This window comes from Zea mays, chromosome 3 (genome assembly GCF_902167145.1).
Source record: "Zea mays cultivar B73 chromosome 3, Zm-B73-REFERENCE-NAM-5.0, whole genome shotgun sequence".
Lineage (NCBI taxonomy): Eukaryota > Viridiplantae > Streptophyta > Magnoliopsida > Poales > Poaceae > Zea > Zea mays.
The window spans coordinates 59,070,078-59,091,090 of NC_050098.1; the positions used below are offsets into that span (position 1 = coordinate 59,070,078).

General features: G+C 41.9%; 2 pseudogenes across 2 annotated transcripts; both read left to right on the top strand.

The window, feature by feature from the left end:
• The first annotated feature begins 8,245 nt into the window (after nt 1-8,245).
• On the top strand, nt 8,246-9,300 carry LOC114574123 (protein S-acyltransferase pseudogene; annotated as a pseudogene). The gene has a single exon (NR_161322.1). The product of NR_161322.1 is annotated as a protein S-acyltransferase pseudogene (transcript).
• A 6,923-nt stretch (nt 9,301-16,223) lies between these two features.
• On the top strand, nt 16,224-19,590 carry LOC109944820 (histone-binding protein N1/N2-like; annotated as a pseudogene). Its single transcript, NR_157317.1, has 8 exons — nt 16,224-16,752; nt 16,840-16,950; nt 17,018-17,131; nt 17,233-17,339; nt 17,471-17,752; nt 17,828-17,953; nt 18,670-18,884; nt 19,002-19,590. The product of NR_157317.1 is annotated as a histone-binding protein N1/N2-like (transcript).
• The last annotated feature ends 1,423 nt before the right edge of the window (nt 19,591-21,013 follow it).

A 21,013-nucleotide genomic window follows, 5' to 3' on the forward strand; every position in this document is an offset into this window, starting at 1 on the left:
AGATACAGGAACTTTGGGTACCCAAACACAAGTCTTTGACCCCTTGTGCTTGCCCCCAATATATTTGGCAACTACTTTGCTAGATTTGTTAGTTAAAACATAAGATGCATCAAAGGTTTTAAATGAGATGTCATGATCATTTGATGCACTAGGAATTTTCTTTTTAGGCAACTTAGCATGGGTTGGTTGCCTAGAGCTAGTTGTCTCACCCTTATACATGAAAGCATGGTTAGAGCCCGAGTGAGACTTCCTAGAATGAATTCTTTTAATTTTGTCCTCAGGATAACCGGCAGGGTATAAAATGTAACCCTCGTTATCCTGAGGCATGGGAGCCTTGTCCTTAACAAAGTTGGATAATTTCTTAGGAGGGGCACTAAGTTTAACATTGCCTCCCTGTTGGAAGCCAATGCCATCCTTGATGCCAGGGCGTCTCCCATTATAGAGCATACTTCTAGCAAATTTAAACTTTTCATTTTCTAAGTTATGCTCGGCAATTTTAGCATCTAATTTTGCTATATGATCATTTTGTTGTTTAATTAAAGCCATGTGATCATGTATAGCATCAATGTTAACATCTCTACATCTAGTGCAAATAGTAGTGTGCTCAGCGGTAGATGTAGAGGGTTTGCAAGAATTAAGTTCAACAATCTTAGAGCGCAATATATCATTTTTGTCTCTAAGATCGGAAATAGTAGCATTGCAAACATCAAAGTCTTTAGCCTTAGCAATTAATTTCTCATTTTCAATTCTAAGGCTAGCAAGAGACATGTTTAATTCTTCAATCTTAGCAAGCAAATCATCATTATCATTTCTAAGATTGGGAATTGAAACATTACAAGTAATAGAATCAACCTTAGCTAATAGATTAGAATTCTCATTTCTAAGGTTGTATATAGTCTCATGGCAAGTGCTTAGTTCACTAGATAATTTTTCACATTTTTCAACTTCTAGAGAATAAGCATTTTTAACTTTAACATGCTTTTTATTTTCCTTGATTAGGAAGTCCTCTTGGGAGTCCAAAAGATCATCCTTCTCATGGATGGCACTAATCAATTCATTTAATTTCTCTTTTTGTTGCATGTTTAAGTTGGCAAAAAGGGTAAGCAAATTATCTTCCTCATCACTAGCATTATCATCACTAGAGGACTCATATCTAGTGGAGGATTTAGATTTAACCTTCTTCTTTTTGCTGTCTTTTGCCATGAGGCACTTGTGGCTGACGTTGGGGAAGAGAAGTCCCTTGGTGACGGCGATGTTGGCGGCGTCCTCGTCGTCGGAGGAGTCGCTTGAGCTTTCGTCGGAGTCCCACTCGCGACAAACATGGGCATCGCCGCCCTTCTTCTTGTATTATCTCTTCTTCTCCTTTCTTCTCCCCTTCTTGTCGTCACCCCTGTCACTGTCACTAGAAATAGGACATTTAGCTATAAAGTGACCGGGCTTACCACATTTGTAGCAAACCTTCTTGGAGCGGGGCTTGTAATCTTTCCCCCTCCTTTGTTTGAGGATTTGGCGGAAGCTCTTGATGACGAGCGCCATTTCCTCGTTGTCGAGTTTGGAGGCGTCGATGGTTGTTCTACTCGGTGTAGACTCCTCCTCCGTCGCCTTGAATGCGACCGGTTGTTCTTCGGACGTGGAGGGGCCATCAAGCTCGTTGATCTTTCGTGAGCCCTTGATCATAAATTCAAAGCTCACAAAATTCCCGATTACTTCCTCGGGAGTCATTGTGTATATCTTGGATTGCCACGAATTAATTGTACTTGAGTAGGGTTAAGGAAAATAAGTGATCTTAGAATAACCTTAACCACCTCGTGGTCATCCCATTTCTTGCTCCCGAGGTTGCGCACTTGGTTCACCAAGGTTTTGAGCCGGTTGTACATATCTTGTGGCTCCTCCCCTTGGCGAAGATGGAAGCGACCGAGCTCCCCCTCGATCGTTTCCCACTTGGTGATCTTGGTGAGTTCATCACCCTCGTGCGCGGTATTGAGCACGTCCCAAACTTCCTTGGCGCTTTTTAGTCCTTGCACCTTGTTGTACTCCTCCCTATTAGAGAGGCGAGGAGTATTGTTGTGGCTTGGGAGTTGAAGTGCTCGATTTGGGCCACTTCATCCACATCATAGTCTTCATCCCCTACGGATGGTACCTGTACACCAAACTCAACAACATCCCATATACTTTTGTGGAGTGAGGTTAGATGAAATCTCATTAAATCACTCCACCTAGCATAATCTTCACCATCAAAAGTTGGTGGTTTGCCTAATGGGACGGAAAGTAAAGGTGTATGTTTAGGAATGCGAGGGTAGCGTAGGGGGATCTTACTAAACTTCTTGCGCTCATGGCGCTTAGAAGTTATGGAGGGCGCGTCGGAGCCGGAGGTAGATGGTGATGAAGTGTCGGTCTCAAAGTAGACCACCTTCCTCATCTTCTTTATTTTGTCGCCACTCCGATGCGATTTGTGAGAAGAAGTCTTCTTCTCCTTCTTCTTCTCCTTCTTCTTCTCCTTGTTGCGGGACTCTTCCGATGAAGCCTTCCCGTGGCTTGTAGCGGGCTTGTCGCCAGTCTCCATCTCCTTCTTGGCGAGTTCTCCCGACATCACTTTGAGCGATTAGGCTCTAATGAAGCACCGGGCTCCGATACCAATTGAAAGTCGCCTAGAGGGGGGGTGAATAGGGCGAAACTGAAATTTACAAAGTTATTCACAACTACAAGCCGGGTTAGCGTTAGAAATATAATCAAGTCCGCAAGAGAGGGTGCAAAACAAATCGCAAGCAAATAAAGAGTGTGACACGCGGATTTGTTTTACCGAGGTTTGGTTTTTGCAAAACTACTCCCCGATGAGGTGGTCACAAAGACCGGGTCTCTTTCAACCCTTTCCCTCTCTCAAACGGTCCCTCGGACCGAGTGAGCTTTTCTTCTCAATCACTTGGAACACAAAGTTCCCACAAGGACCACCACAAGATTGGTGTCTCTTGCCTCAATTACAAGTGAGTTTGATCGCAATAAAGAATCAAAGAAAGAAGAAAGCAATCCAAGCGCAAGAGCTCGAAAGAACACAAGCAAATCTCTCTCACTAATCACTAAGGCGTTGTGTGGAGTTTGGAGAGGATTTGATCACTTGGGTGTGTCTAGAATTGAATGCTAGAGCTCTTGTAAGTGGTTGAAGTAGGAAAAACTTGGATGACTTGAATGTGGGGTGGTTGGGGTATTTATAGCCCCAACCACCAAACTAGCCGTTTGGTGGTGGCTGATTGTCGTATGGTGCACCGGACAGTCCGGTGCACACCGGACATATCCGGTGCGCCAGCCACGTCACCAGGCCGTTGGGATTCGACCGTTGGAGCTTCTGACTTCTGGGCCCGCCTGGCTGTCCGGTGTACACCGGACAAGTACTGTAGTTTGTCCGGTGCACCGTCTCGCGCGTGCCTGACTTCTGCGCGCTTCTGGCGCGCATTAAATGTGCCTGCAGGTGACCGTTGGCGCGAAGTAGTCGTTGCTCCGCTGGCTCACCGGACAGTCCGGTGCACACCGGACATGTCCGGTGAATTATAGCGGAGCGAATTCCCGAAGCTGGCGAGTTCCTGAGACGCCCTTCCTTGGAGCACCGGACACTGTCCGGTGTACACCGGACAGTCCGGTGAATTATAGCGGAGCGCCTCTGGATTTTCCTAAAGGTGACGAGTTTGACTTGGAGTTCCCTGGTGCACTGGACACTGTCCGGTGCGCCAGACCAGGGCATACTTCGGTTATCCCTTTGCTCCTTTGTTGAACCCAATTCTTGGTCTTTTTATTGGCTAAGTGTGAACCTTTGACACCTGTATAACTTATACACTAGAGCAAGCTAGTTAGTCCAATTATTTGTGTTGGGCAATTCAACCACCAAAATCAATTAGGAACTAGGTGTAAGCCTAATTCCCTTTCAGCGCTCGATGGGGTATTGATGCTCTTTTTGTGCTGCCCAGGGAGATGACGGATGATGTTTTGATAGGTACTGAACCGAAGAAGGAGAAGCATTACGTCCGAAGCCTGAATACGACGAGTACTTGATTCTGTTATGGATGCTCCTGATCCACCAGGCTGGATTCATTCGCTCGGTTTGGATCAGGTGGTCCATTCACTCTTAAAAATCTGTAGGTTAGCTAGATATCGGGGTACTTGTTCAAGAAATAATTTCAGAACTTCACTATAAGATATCTGCACTAAAATCTTTGGATTTACTTCAAAAATTTCTTAGGCAACACTCTCTGCACTATGTTTACCATTACCCTTTTCGGTTACTGGTGTTTTTCGCTCTGCAATTTTGTGACAACCTTATACTTTCTGTTCTTTTTAAGGCGTGAAGAATCATTACCTATTTTTAAAAGGAGATTGTTGGGTGACTTGCTTGATTTTTCTGCCAGGGAGCTTCAAGTTCAGGTACTCCTTTTCTCGACATGATCTACTTGCTAAACATGGATCTTTTTATACATTGTATTAGCGGTTGTTTCTTATATATCTTACTGTTGCTACTTCCTACGGCGAAGGGCGCTTCTGCCAGGGGGAACTGGCTTGCTCATCACATCACCAGAGTCATGGCTGACCTCGACTTCTACATTGGTGAGGTGGCACTAGCCCCATCCCGCGCCAGCAGCTCGCACAACTTGAGCTATCCCATCCGCAATGGCTAGGTGGGTGTTCTAGTTGTGTACTGCCGTGCCCAGATGTTGTTGTTTTTCATGACCTTACGATTGATTTTGGCTGAAATTGAACTCTTTCAGGTGGAGAATTGGATACTACGGAGAGGTTCTTTATTTTCTTATCGAGGTCACAAAACAACTGGATCAGATCGACAGAAGTATCATTTTCCTAAACGGAGAGCCCTCTACTATCCAACCTGGGATACTCAGATCAGATCGACAGCCCAAAAATGTTATTTTCAAGCCATCACACTGAACGGAGAGCCCTCTACTGTCCCACTCAGGAGTATATCGAGGTTATCATGTTCAAGACGTTTAATGTGCCCATATATTACTGTCCAACCTGTCCTTGCGCTCGCTGCTGGCTCAGGAGGTACAAATTGCATGTCGTGGTATAATAAACTGAAAAAGGGTGACTTTGTGGATGAGAACTCGGCAACAACTGAAAAAGGGTGTCGATCCGATCCGAGTTCTGTTCTTTTTGGTGTTCCACTCAGGGGAGACGCTCGACAGCGAAGCTGAAGCAAAGCAAGCGCTACATATACATCCTTTATAACAGCGACGAAGCTAGAGAAACTTAGAAGGGGGATGAGGGGTGCTCTTGCTTTGTGGGTGCATATACATTAACATGGGTAACGAGGTCTATTAAAGATGTTATTTTTCCTTTTAGGATGTGCCACTTCATCTAAGACAAGTTAATATGTGATGCAATTGATTACAAATGTTCTGAAGATGGACAGTGCAAACAGGATTAATGAGAGGTGCTTGGAACTGCAGAAGAACAAGAAGAGTACCAAAACTAAGGTTTATTGATCTTGATTAATTAGTTGACTATTACCTTTTTGATGTGCTTTCCTAATAGTTGTTGATACTATCCTTTCACTTGTTTTAGCGAAATGTAATTATTGTTTATATGGGTTCCCATGCTATGATTACCGGTGCTTCTTGACCTTTGTTCATTAAGGAATCTCTGTAATTGGGAAGTTACTTATCTTCTTTGTTTTGCTTAGCATTTAAATGGACCAAATAATTTAGACATAATCCTGCTGTAATTTTCAGTTCAGTTGATTACTGCTAATTTGTTATTATGGTCGTGAATATGCAGTTTGAGGATGATAAACGAAAGGTGCGCCCAGCAAAGCGCTCTTGTGGTTGCCCAACAATTCTATCAAGGTGCAATTTATGAGCTGCTTAGTGTAATGTACCATTTCTGCTTTAAAGAGTCACTCGTTTTGGGCCTTTTGGCATCTGTGAGTTTTCTTATCTCAAGAGCCTTAAGGTTCTTACATTCCCCCTATATATTATTTGATTTCTCATATTGCCGGGCACACAACAAAAGGAAGGGAATGCACGAGCATATGTTCTATGGATTTAAAACTCATTCAGAATTTTCTTTAGCTTAGTCAACAAATGTGTAGTGTAGTTTACTAAATTTAGTAAACCTGACCTACCTCATCTCTGGCCTTTATCACTTCATGGTTGTTTGAATAATTCTTATGCATATTCATCATCGTTCTTGTGTGAATGCTTTGGAGTTTGTGTTGTGTTCGCAGGCATATGAGAGTGAAGTATCTCCAGAGATTTCTTCACAATAGTCTGCCAGGCTCATATGGAACGCTGCATTGCTATGCTACTGATATGTTGGCAGTAGGTCTGTCCAGCTTGTTTTGTTAAATATTGCAGAATTATGTTGCTTGGTCGAATTGTTTAAATCGTAAGGGATTTTATTTTATCCGTGTTTGTTTCTTTTAAATAAACAGGCTATCATCAGTGAGCTATTGTTTCTTGCATAGCTGATAGCATACACAACGTGTGTCTGTTTGTGTTACTAACTTTAATTTGTTTAGAACATCTCCAAGAGCTTTATACTACTCTCTAATTGTTTTCTTTTTGGCAAAAATAAAAACAAAACAATTTTCCAACAGTTTTGTTTCTACGTAAACAATAGTTTGCTGTGTGTTTTTACTGCCTGTTTTTTTGTCTTGCCTTCAATATCGCATGAGCTTTTGGCCCATTAATTCCTTATTGATCTAAGTTGTTTTATGCTACTAGAATAGGATGTTTTAGATCGAATATACTATAGCAGGTGTTGTGAAAATAATCCACTATTATGCTTTTATTTAGCATCCAACCTACTTGTCGCCGTCACATGGATGATCAATGTTGTTACTGCTAGAACAGTGAGATGCATGCACTTCTCACCAGAATATGTTTCAGACCTGTAGTTAGATTCCTATAGAAACATAACAAGCTCTTCTGTTTTTGGTGTTCTTAAGCCCTTTTCTGGCATGGATGTGAGTGTGACCGCACTTTCTTTTCCACCTACTGAAATACATGCTCAGGCGCATTATATTCATGAAAACATACACATGTAAAGTCAAGACATGGTCTTAAAGCAGAGATCTACTCACTTGGCTATAGTTTACATCCACCCACTCGCTTGGATCTTTGCATTTCATTTCTAACATGTTCAAGCTAACGCCCATGCTTCTCCTCTTTCGGACATGGATATAGTCCTTTTTCTCCCTTTATGTTTAAGCCTCTGCAACTTGGTCTGTTTGTGCCAAAAAAACTTGGTCTGTTTGTGCAAAAAACTTCATGTTTATACTGTCCCGCACTATTGTGGCCGACAATGCGTGCCCGCTCAGCCGCCACCATAGCTTCATCAAGATCCTAGACCCTGACACCATGCTGCACTGATCTGAATTCTGTTTTTTTTTGTGTGTTAATCTCCTATGTCCAAACCTTTATGTAATTTGGTCATCTGGTTTATTGTCACTATGTTCGCCCATTGGCATGTTAATAAACACTTTGTATCGTCTATTTATGGTATTATGCATCCTCTGGACAGGTTGTTGTGCTGCCATAACATGATCAATAAGTTTTACTTTTCCTTGCTTCCTGTTGCTTAAGCGATCTTCTAATGATAGAAACTATATGCATCCTCACAGAATAGTTGGGTTGTATTATCCTGTGATCTAATATTAGATGAAGAGTTAAAAACCTACAAATGATGGTATATTGCCATGTAAGACCTATATGTTTGTGTATCTTTGTGTTATGCACTACATGTTTACTTGAAAAATGCGAGCATGATGATTCTTTCATAGCATATTACATGTTCCATTATATGGTCATTAAATTGTCGTTAAGCCTTCTATGACAGTATGACCTAAAAGGTTGTTAAATAGTAAAAAAGATGGATGACTAAAGTCCAAGTTCATGCTTGGGCTAAGTTTATATTGGGTATTTTATACCCACGAGTTAACGAGTATGGGTAAAGGTGGAACGTTATAATACCCATTTACCCATTGGGTGAAGATTTTTGCCTACTAACAGACCTACGGGTAGAATATTTAGCCCACATACATACCCTAATGGAGTAAATACCCATCGAATATCGGGTTGCGGGTACCTATTGCCATCTCTAACTGGACCATGGATCATATACATGTTCAGATATTGCATGTGTTGTTTTGTTAGTTAGCTGAACATTTTCATCAATTTTGTTCTATATATAAATGCCAACTGAAATCAGATTTCATTATATGTGAAAATGACTTCTTGATAGTAGTAACTACATTTTCAAGTACTTGCATTTGTATGTGCTTGAAGTTGTCTTGATTCATCATTAGTGAAGTATGCTAAATTTATTTCAAACAAATAGCATAATATTTTGGTGACAATCAGACAATAAATCAACACTGTAGTTCCACTAGGATGCAGCATGCATTATCTTTCTTCCACCTTTTGCAGTTGATACTTATTGTTTGGTCCTCTCTTTCGCAGTTCGATGCCATTCCTCCAGAGATTGGCATTTCACGGAATTCAGGCAGTAAGAAAACTAAGGAAGAGGAAGGAGCAAGGAGAAAAGCTGGAGCAGTGAAAATCAGTCCATGGACATTGGCGCGGCTTAATGCAGAGGAAGTCTCAAAGGCAGCCGCGGAGGCAAGGAAGAAATCCAAAATCCTGAAACCAGTTGGAAAACATGGCGCCCCAGAGAATAGCAGCAAACCAGACCATTTGCCTACCGACAAGAGACGACTAGACAGGAGAGGTTTCCCTGCTGAACTCTCTCTTGACCCACTTGCAACTCTATCCGCAAGCGGCACCGAAAGCAACTACAGTGACGCAGCAACAGAAATATGTGGCAGTCTAGCCCCGTTACAGCTCGAAGCGAGAAGTGCTTTCCAACCGAGTACTGCAGCGTCCACAAGAAATGTTGCTTCATCGCCTGAAAGTAGCTTTGACTCACCAAATCTCCACCCCTTCCGCACTTCCTCGGCCACAGCTGATGAGATGCAGGGAGCCATGATGCATACAGCTCACAGGGGCATCGAGTTTAAAAGATCGTCTAGCGATGGTTATGAAGCATCAAGAGGCGAAGATAGCGACCGCATCCCTTCAAGGATCGTGCACAGGCCGTCAAACTGGGCCAGTGTCTTTCTGAATTCTAGTCAGGGAGACCCTCCAGCTGATCTGCTGTCGGCATCAGCTGAAGGTTTTGTAGCTAACGGCTCTGGTTCCTAGAGCAGGCATTGCTAGGTATGGCTGAGCGATGTTGACAAGACATTGATTATTCTATTAGACTAGCATATAGTCTATACTAAGTACTAACGTTACGATTTGGAGAAGAGGAGAGGTCGACGACGGAGGGGGAAGACTGGGGCGGGAGGATAGAGAGGGGTGATCCAAATAATATTGTTTATTTGATTTGATTAAGGGGAAGGTGGCTATCGAGCGATCTGAATTATTGGTTTTGATAATGTGTTAAGTCTGAGTATAATTTGTTTGATGGATTTAGTGTAGGTTATGAGTGTGAGGTTGATTTGGTTGAACCTGCGGATTATACAGTGGTATAGACATGGTAAGGTAGGATAAAGAGCGAAATTGATTTACAGCGCAAAGTAGAGATGTATCGGGTAAGTCATTTGATAAACAACTTGGCCAGTCTACCCTCTACGACAGTTTACAACTGTTTAGAATACTGTTCATCCACTGTTAATTAATCTTCACATCCCTGTTCTGCACTGTTTATCGGGTGCCAAGAATGAAATCTTTCTCGTCCTACAACCGATGCGCACGTCACGGCTGATTCTTTACTTCTCGGGTATTTCCGTATTGGACTATTATGGAATGCAGATCAGCAGGTCCGTCCAAAGGTGGTTCCTAGAGCCAAGAACCAGATACCATATTCTTGCTCGAGCTCCAGATCAGCAACACGGCACAGGTCGTTGTTGCTTCCAGGCTCACCGTGTGGTCCGTGACGTCCGTCACCCACTCACACCGGAACAAGGTGATTCTCCTGATCATGCCGTAGCACGTTCTTTATTAATCACAACTAGAGTTTAATAATACAAAGCTTAGACAGTAATTGCCGAGCCAAACACCTTATTAATCTCACTCAGATGTGATTACAAAAGAACTACTCAGCGACAGTAATTTGGATCAAGCTCAGCAAGCACAACGGCGTCAAATTCACATTTTGCCGAAGGCGACAATGGAATGCCAAAAAAGTGGCGCCAGCAAGAAGGCAGTTTTACAGACATGTAATCGGCCCCTAGAACTAATCCAAATCCCCGCATGTAATCAGACAAATTAAGCGCCTAAACCTAAACCTAATCATCTAAGTTTTCTTGAGATGATTCTGCATGTAGAAAACACAAAACAGTTTGAAGTTGTGCATTCGTTCACATGACTAGCAATTTTTATCCCTAAACTGGAACCTACTGTGTTGGTTAAAGTTTGGTTATTCTTGGATTCAAAATAACACAATGAGATGTGCTCTTGCAGATAGGCTATGATCTGTTTCTAACACATTTTTTGCTAATGGCTTCCAGGAAACGACACAAGATTGGTGAGGTCATCGCCAAATCTTGCCTGGAGAAAGGGATCTCCAAAGTTGTCCTAGATCGAGGCAGATTCCTCTACCATGGTGCGTAAAAGCTCTTGTTGATTCTGCTAGAGAGCACGTGCTTGGATTCTAAATCCGTCTAAATGTGTGTTCGTATATATCTTCAGGATCACCTATTATCTTTTCCCTTTTTTCTTTAACTCTGTATGTCGAGCAGGGTTGTTTACAGCTTGCTTTCGTTTCTGTTCTTCAATATTTTAGGCATAAATGACAGAACTCGGTGCTAGAAGCAGTTCCGCATGTTGTCCACCCCAAGGACGATGGCTTGATAGGATGGCCTTCCATTTGGAGCAGATGATATTGTGCTCTGATGCTTAAGAGTGAGTCGTAGGGTTCATGGGTTCTCTCCAGTTTGACAGAGTGAGATGTTTAACATGAGTATATTAGGCGGTGGCAGGGATTCCGCTGTGCTGATTATTTTCTCGGGAGAGTAAGGCACTTACATTGTTCTCGATTAGCAATGCGTATACCTCATCGCTCCTTGTCGTAGGCCTTACAGCTCGTGCTTTGGCTTTCATGCAACCCCCTCCTTGCTTCGATTAGCAACACATGAGTAGAATTATTTCTGTAGGTTTTGGTAGCTGATGCTTTATAGTAGTACAGATTAGATGTTAGAAAAGAATATTTTAGATATTGAGGTTGATGATTATCTTGTTCGTTTTCATGTATTCGTTTTGCACTAACATTTTATCGAATAATTTGTATATCATCGCGACATTACACTATGTAGTGGTGAAATAGTTAGATTAAAATAATAAAATTTATGTACGATAAAATCACAAACGGATTACATAAAATCACAAACGGATTACGAAACATTTTCTTTTTACAGTATATCACATTTGTATATAAATTATCTTGATATTATATATAAGTTATTTTTGTATTATATATTACTGTTGCAACGCACGGGCACTCACCTAGTAGTAATAGAACAGCAAAGACGATCTACACATAGTAAGCCAATTGCTGCATTTTTCATTCCAAAAGAGACCAAACAGTTGGTAAGTACATCGGACATCGGTTACAAGGCTTGACAACCACGACACAGCAATGCAATGCAACACAACGCTCTACAAGACGCTATTCTTCATGAACCTAAAGTCATCACGACGATGGGAAATCATAGTCCGGGTCGCTCTGCACTCTGCTACTGCTACAGAGTGGGGAGGCCGACGATGTAGTAGGGCGGTTGCCAGACCAGCTGTGTAGTAGGCCGACGAGAAATCAGAGCCTTGATGACGATGCTCATGTTGGGAGTTGGGACAGAATTCACCCTCGTATTGCATGTAGAGTGTGGCCACAGCTGCCCACTGGTGTACAAAAACAAAACATACACTACACGACGGTTGATCTTTAGCGACCCTTATTAGGTACCAACTGTTGGTTGCTAAAGATTAGTGACCGACAGTCAGTCGCTAAATCCTTTTGTAGCAACGTTCGGTTGGTCGCTAAAAGTCTAGAAATTTAACAATTTATGGTTGGTCGCTATAGATGTCGTCGAGGACTAGCGGTGGGTCGCTATAGAGCAAGGATCACTATCAAATCTTATAGCCTGAACGTACCTGCAGATGTTAGTGACTAAAAATTAATTAAAACAAGTAAACATTGATCGCTAAATTGCGTGGTGATTTATTTCTTTTTAATATTGCTTGTATGTTTATTTCATGGTTTGTTTATGTATGAACATGACTATAATATGCAATTGTGTTCTTTGTGCTTATATAATTTTAGTGGTAATCAGGGTAATAAGTTTTTCGTTTAATTATGTGCCATTTATTTGCATTTGGAATGATTTTTGATTTGCTCATAATTGATTTTTAACATTTAATAACATTTCTACTTAAATGGAAATCCAAATAAGTAATATAATAATTATTAGTCCAAAAATAAATATTTTATTTATAAATAGTTTTATTGTGATTATTATGAAATTTAGAGTTATTTAAAAATACAATTCGAATTTACAAAAGGAAATAGAAAAAAGAAATAAAAAAACTTAAACCTAACCTAACCTAGCCGGCCCACTTGGCCCATCTCCCCAGCTGCCGTCCCTGCCCTATCCTCCCTCAGGCCGCCGCCGCCCCTGGTAGCCGTCGCCTCTCCCTGCTCCTCTCTCTCCCAAGCGGCTCTCCCTCTCTCTCCTCGCTTCTCTCCCCTCCTCTTCTCCAGCCGCTGCACCAGGGCTTCCGCGGTGTAGATCGGGCCGACTAGCGAAGGATCTGGGCGATGGCGATATGGGCGCGGATTTGGGGGCATTGCCTGCCATGGAGATGGGAGGAGCTGCTGCACCAGGGCTTCCGCGGTGTCATCGTCAACAACCTCGACAACGCCTCCGATGCTGCGACGTGAGGCACCACCGCAGCCATGTCTCCGTTGTGTGGCTCCAAATCCAGTTCAAGCTCGTGTCGCTGGTCGTTGTCCATGCATGTCAATCACGTCTTCCCTAGGAATGGAGGTCTACGCCGCAGTGTTGCTCACCATTCCCACCTTGTCACAGGTGCTCGTGGCAACAGCAACGTCGCTAGGCTAGGCGGATGCTCATGCGCGTGCGTAGCACAGAGGATGTGGAGGAGTACGACGACATGGTTGGTGGTCGCATTGAAGAGAGAAGCGTAAGGAGGTGCCAGTGCCGTTGTTGACTCGATCTGGAGGACATCGTGAGTTCTCTGTTCGAATCTGAGTCATTATCACTTGAAGAATATGCCTATCGACATGAATCTGGAGGATATGATGGTTATGGAAGCAATTTGGTGTTCCATTCAGGTTAGTGGACATGAACTATTTTGCAAGATGTGTGCAGTTCATAAATTATTATTAGATTATGATTAGTCATTGACATATACTCCCTCTGTCCACAGAAGAATGCAACTATGACATTTGTGCCCGTTTAAGTAGTTCAAATTTGACCAAGTTTACAGTGAATAGTATTTACATTTATGTCTTCAAATCAGTTTATTATGAAAGATTGAAAGTATATTTCATATGATCTAATGATATTTATTTTGTACCATAAATGTTAGTATTTTTTTCATACGATTATGGTTAAACTTGAAAGCATTTGGTTTCTCGAAATGCAAAAATTGCATTATTTTGTGGGTGGAGAGAGTAATATCATTCCTGTAAACCAAATTTAGATATGCATGATCAAGTCAAATTCACATGATGGGCAGAATTTGAACGACAATATAGATGTTTAGAGTCTAGACACAAAAAGTTTTGATGTGGTGAAGGGAATATGTGAAAGGCAGATTGCTCACTCGTCGCTGGAGAGAGAGATTTGTCTTGTTGGGGTTAAACAAATCATGTTACTTATTGCAATTATCATGTTAACATACCATCTTCTTTGGTCGTTTCTGGTGCTAGCATACCTTCTAGTTAACATATCATGTTACTTATTGCAATTATCACTTGTCTTGCAGACAGACAATTGAAAAAGAGAATTGATTTTTTTTATGGGCGAAGTGTTGAAGATGGCTTTGGTGAAGGAAATGTCTTGTTAGCATCAAGTAAGTGGCGACATCACAACCCCTACAAGCTTGTGCCTTAAAACAAGAGGATACAAGAAGTTGGAGTGCTTTTGTGAAGGCTTTTACGAATCACTTGAAGCGTTAGTATTTTTGTGAATGATTTTGTAAAGTGTTTGCAAATATGTGCAAAACATAATAACATGTGTAGGTTTTGTGAATGATTTTGTTGTGGTGCTTGTTGATGGTTTATGTGATGTGGATCTACCATTGTGCAATACTAATTAAATTTGTATATCTATGTGATTATGTGTATAAAAATTGGTGATTTGTGATGCTTTTGTATATATAACAGTTGTTGAATGCTAATTAATGGTAAATTATCATTATTAACGACTATAACTATGGGCAACTTTCTGTTGGTTGCTAAAAGTATAGTATAACGACTCACGATTGGTTGCTAAATCTATAGTACAACAACCCACGGTTGGTCGCTAAATATACAATATTAGCAACGGGCGGTCGGTCGCTAAAAAGATGTCGGTCGCTAAAGCCTTTAGCGACGGCACTTACAGCGACCATCCTTATGGGTCGCTAAAAGTTTTTAGCGACCAACCGTAGGTCGCTGAAGGCCGTTTTAGCAACCAACCGTAGGTCGCTGTAAGTGAACCGTCGTGTAGTGATAGGTAAAGAGTTTCCTAGACAGTGCAATGTAAAATTATCGAGCAGAACATGTTAGGTGGATTGCCTGAAGATGAGGAAGAAGTTCCACCTTACCCTCAAAATGGACAGCAGCTGCCTATTGAATTCATAGGTCTTGGGCAATCTATTGCTCCTGCTGGGTTTTTGATCTTAACATTCCTTCTATTGGAAATGTTGTTAATGAAGCACATGATGGGTGGGATGCTTGGCTTATGGAAGAACAACTACCTCACTCTCCTCAAGAGAACCAGCAAGTGCCGCCAGAAGACGAAGAAGAACCCATCAGCATTCAGCTTTCTGGTATTGAGGACCTGCAATCTTCAGACAGCTCCACGGGGAAAGGCTTTCAGATCTTCATGCCTGCCCACCCTCCCAATCCCATTGCTGAAGCATAGGGTGAAATTGATATAGTGATAGAACAAGAAATCCAGCAAGTTCAAATACCTGCAGTCACTACTAGAAATATGCTTATTTAAGACATACATCTTAAGACAAATATCAGTGCATTTTATAGAAGCGTCTTTTATCATATGGTGCTGAGTAAGGTAAGACGGTTTGTTGGACATCCGTCTTTAATGAAGAAGGTTTTTGAGACAGATATATGGTTGGAAATGTCTTATATTGATTTAATACAGTTTGATTTTGAAAACTGTCTCAAATAAATATACCTTTTGAGGCATTAAGTTTACAAGAAGTGTCTTTTATTTTGGTTAGTATATTAGACACTTCTGTATATGAAACCATCTCAAATAAAGATATTATTAGAGTCATCTAGACTATACAAAATTGTCTTAGATGTTAGTGAGTATACTAGAAACTTGTAAACATAAAACCGTCTCATACGATATTTCTGATAAGACATATTGTGAAAAAATGTAGTCAATAGTAAATTCTGATTAGATTGAACTAAACATTTTTTTGGAATTTAAAATGAACTAGTTAGCTAATTGTATGTTCATACGGTTTCTATATATCATATAGGTAACAAATCTTGCTTAAATAAGAAACTTCTTCAAATAAAATTATACGTTTGAAATATGATTATTTTTTATTTTCTCATTAACAATATGTTTATAGTTATAATATCGTCTCTTTGTACGGTATAAGCAACCTGATAAGCGGTAGTTAATGCCACAAATATTTTTCTTTATATCCGTATTGCACATATATACAATACGTTTTATTAATATAGCGGTGGTTAATGCCATCTCCTGCGTCCGACGCCCATCGCCGAGGTTGAGAGGCAAGATCTGTCGTCTTCAGTGCTCCAGCGCGGCGCCCCAAACTCCCAGGCTATGCTTTTGTTTATGTTTTATTGTCATTTCATGATTCATGACATGACAGACTCCAAACTATGCTTTAGACATTTAATCAGTATATTCAGCTCAAATGAAATGGGATCTAAACCAGAGGGTAAGTCTCACATCATACCAGTACCACCCGTTCCTATTTTTCCTAAAGCAGGGGCAGGGCAAACCGTATTGTTGGCTTCGCCTAGGGTCTCCCTTCTACTGTCGCCGCAACCTGACCAACCTCCCTTCTACTGCCCGCCTAGGGTCTCCCTTCTACTGCCGCCGCAACGGCGCAACCTCCCTTCTACTGCCGCCGCAACCTCCCTTCTTCGAGTCCCATCCGACCTAGCCCTGCAACCCGCCGGACGACGAGCAGTGAGGCCCGCGGCCGAGATGGACCGGTACCTGACGGTGGAGCGGCCACGGAACGAGTCAACCATCGAAGAGAACGGGATCCGCATCACCGCGCAGGGCCTCATCTGCAACTATGTCTCCTACGCTACCTCCCTCCTCCAGGTGCCTGGGCTTGTCCTCACCATCGCCGTCGTATCGTATTGTACTTAGGATGCGCTGTTCTGTTCGAGTCCCGTCCCTGTCGATTCGAAGAGATCCCCAGCAACGTGAGGGAGGTGTTCCTGACCGGCCCCACCTCCAAGTTCGGCAGGGCCATCGCGCTCTACCTCTGCAGGAAGAAGATCAGAGTCCTGGTAAGCGCTACACGTAATCTGCTCAGCATCATCGATCCATAGATGATGACCTGTGTCTTGCATCTAACCTCTCTCTCTGTCTCTCAGATGTTCACGGTGTCGTCGGAGAGGTTCCTGAAGATCCAGAGGGAGGCACCGCCGGAGTACCAGCAGTACCTCGTGCAGGTGACCAAGTACCAGGCCGCACAGAACTGCAAGGTAGGTATGCACGCATGGTTACATTTACTATAGTATTGGAGTTATTTTTTGATGCAAAGGCTGCCAGGTCATGGTGATTTCACGTCCGTTAGGCTCGAGAGGTGGACTCAAACATCCAAGTTTTGCAAGTTTTGATGTTGGATGTTAAATTTCTATGCTCACCCCTCGTTTGGTTATTGATGTACTATTTCCATCTCATGTCACAAATTTGGCATAAGGAATGGGTATTGATGGCTACTGACTGTGTTTGTTTCCACGTATTATACATGTACAATGGAACAGTTGATCATAGTTTTGCATGAACTATTGGCGTTGGCTATCTAAAAGGACAGAAAGGCAGACATGAGCAACAGATCCCGCTCCATGGGCTGAAACTGGGATTCGTGATGGTCAGCTAAGCATACCTTCGCCTTCAAATTTGCGTAGCTTCTTTTTTATTCTACAAGTTGTTTGGTCTGCCGTTCAAATGCCTTATTATTCTGCGAGCTGTTTTAAGACTGGGCCTCAATTTTTTTTCCAGGCAGGCGCCCCTCTTAGTCGTGTGTAGGGCGAGCTGCTGCCATGGTGGCTTTTTCTTGCGGGTGTGAGCTCCGCTCGCCGCCGGTCTTGGACGCCGTGGCTAGGCTCCTACCACCCCTCCCTCCACCCGGGACTCCACGCTGCCACCGCCACACGACAGTACGCATACACTCTTCTTCCTCCCCTCGCTCTGGATGGCTGGCGTCCGCTCCCTCAGCGCCTCCGCCCATGCCCGGCTCCCGCACTTGCCGGCTCCCCGATGGAGATGAATGAAGAAAGGAAGGTCAGCTTACTAGGACTAGCAGATATATTATCAGCCTCAATTGGAGGATTCTCATGGGCTCCCTTGATTTCAAAGATCTGCAAGAATAAAGTCGAGGCGGAGGCTTGGTTTACTGGTCTTAGTGCCTTGATATGTCGAAGACAGCATGGATCCCAGGTCCAACATATAGATGGAATCCGGATTGCTGGACTTCCTATTGATGTAAGCTCTTATGCTTAAACAAAGTTCACTGTTACCCACATTTTTCTGATTAATATTTAGTTATTTTCATAGTCTATATTTCACATCACTACCTGACTCATTGCTTCTTATCAGTATGTTCTGATATCTTGATGTTGATTTTTTGCTGCTCAAATTTGTCACACGCTATTCCTGTAGCTATATACGACATTCAATAATTAGAACCAGAATGAAAGCTTTATCCATGTTGGAGCATTTGGTTGAGCCTGACCATCGTCGAGTTGTGGAATTGTATCCTCTTTGTCATAGTTACACTATTTTGTGTGCTAAAGAGAGATATTACAACCTGCAGTCAGAATTATATGGCATTATGATCATCAAATTGACTTGAATGTAATTCTTACGTCATATATAATGACTGGAGTCTGGAGATAGTATTATTACATAAATACGCATCTGCAACCTGGTCGTGCCTTGCTCTATTTTTCATGCCTTTATTTTATAGTTATTTGTAGCCTGATAAACTTAAAATTTGGGTTGGTAAAGCATGCCTTTTTATATTCAATAAATTAGTTCAGTTGTTTTGGTGGAATGCATATCCATAACATTATTTACTTGAATGCACATGCTACTTTAGATGATATGATTGCTTCCCAGGGTCAGTTTGTTGATCTTCCTTTGTTATTTGCCTTAATCCAGTCTTAGAAACTTCCGCATTTGTTTGGTTTATGAACTAGTTTCCAAGATCGGAGATGCAATTTCATACTGTGCAAAAGCAATTTCGCTATGCAAGTCACGCATACAGAACCTGAAAAGTTCCAAGGATGCTTTGTTGGATGGTATAGATGGTGGTGATGCATCTGCTGCTGAAGCTGAAGGAGGCTCAGAAAAATCTACCATTGAAAAAGAGCTAGAGCAGCTTACTAGCATATTGCCTGATCTTGAGAAGAAGGTAAACAGTTACAGATGCAATTAATTTTGCTTCATGTGCCTCTTACTGTATCGATAATGAAGATGATTTATCTTAGCTCTAAGGGCCAATGACATCTCTAATTTGTTTTGCATTTAGCTTGAGGACCTGTCTGAAGCAAACCCAAGCGCTGACATGGATGAGATGGTGAAGGCAATTGTGTCCAGGGTAACTGAAGTGATGCCAAAAGCTGCATCTTTTACTTCTTCCCAAATAGCAACCTCAAGCAATGGATTCGACTCCTCGGTTATGTCTACGACAGCGACAACTGGAAGCTCTGGAAGCACTGTGAACTGACCTTGGGGTTGTAGGCAGAGGCGTCAAACGAGCTAGCATCAAGCCGATCTCTGCCAAACCTGTTGCTAAGAAACCTGCACTTGATTCACCATCTCTCCAAGGTGACAACAGCATCAACTCTGAGGTTGTCCCTGCGACGCAGACTGATGAATCCAGCTAAAGCTCTACATTTGAAACGAACGCTTTCTGACGGGGGCACGGCGATAACACGCCTTCTATTCTAGTATGCTTAGATAGATTCAATGTTAGCGCAAACGACTGATGATAAGTTTTTCAGTTAGTATTTTAATTTGGATTTAGAGTACACTTATGTATGATTTATTTGACAATGCTTATTTATGAGACATTGAATTGTACTTATCTATATTACATTAAATATGATGTTATTAAATATGTGTGTATGTATATTTATCTTTTAAATTATTATAATGTGACATCTCAAAAATGATTATAAATTGAAGAATGTCTAGTTATGTAAGTCATTTCGTCTAAATCTTAATAAGACGGTTTCCAAAACATCCAATATCAGTCTCTAAATAAGATGGTTTTCTTGTTGCAAGTGTCTATTATTATAGGATATTCTATACGGTTTGATAAATATTTTGTCTTATAATATTCGTATTCGAGATGGTTCTTTAGAAGAAGTGTCGTAACCAAAAACCTAATTCAAGATGGTTCATCAAACAAATGACTTAAACAGACACCTTTTTTAGACGATTATAAATTTAAAACCGTCTTATAAAATATCTTTTAAGACGGTTTATAACCATCTTAAATGTGGGATATCTTTTACGACTCCATCAAATTTGGACACTTTATAAGCGTCTTAATAACTAAAAATTAACCATCTCATATAACATGATCTGTAGTAGTGAGTTTTGGCCCTTCCTATAGCTCCCTTTGAAGGAAATGAACCTATTCCGGAAGTGGCTCTGGTCCCAAGAATCCAGGAATAGGATCAGGTGGTTGCGGAGGGGAACATTGATGCTCAGGTGTAGGCTCTTCCCATGCAGTGAAAACATTCTCCAGAAAGCATCCATGCAAGTATCTTCAATGAGCACATGATCAATAAAGGACTGCACATGTGGTCCAGCTCTTTCGCTGGGGTAAATGCTGACAATAAAGTGCTGGTTCCAAAAGTTTGGGCAAACTTCTTTATACAACATATGATGGAGCTCGAAACATTTGAGTAGGACAAAAAGTTCCTCTGTTCTAGAGCACCTTTGTCCCTCGTAGACAAGGACACTGAAACAGTGTATTTGCCCATCCCTAAAAGGTGCCCCACAATCGTTGATCCCACGGGTAGAAGGCTAGGGCCCCACAAAGAAGAAGAAATATCTGATAGTTGACACTGATGTGAGGCGAAGCACCAGGCTTCATGAGAAATCAAGTGGCTTCATGCAGTCTAGACACTTGCATAATGCCTCCTATCTTGCACTGCCCCCTATCAACCCAAGAATCATAAAAAGGCTTGGAGCGGAGTTCTGCAAGGTTGACAAACAGATATGCTATCCTAAAGCTCTAGCAGCAACCAAGCCAAAGCTGGGGGTGATCCAGCGTCCTTGCAAGACTAACTCCAACACTAGGGGCAAGACAGAAAAAATATGACAAGAAGAAAGGGCCCAAGAGCCCAGACATATGATGGAGCACATGATGTTTGCTTGTTGCAACGACATTTCATTTTGGGGTTTCTTATTTTGTCTTCCATGACTATCGGGCCTCACATGCAGTTAGACATTTTTGACTGTGTGTTCTTACTTTTGGATAATAGAACTGACAGGTTGAAGGTTGGCTTTATCTCCAATGCTGGTTGG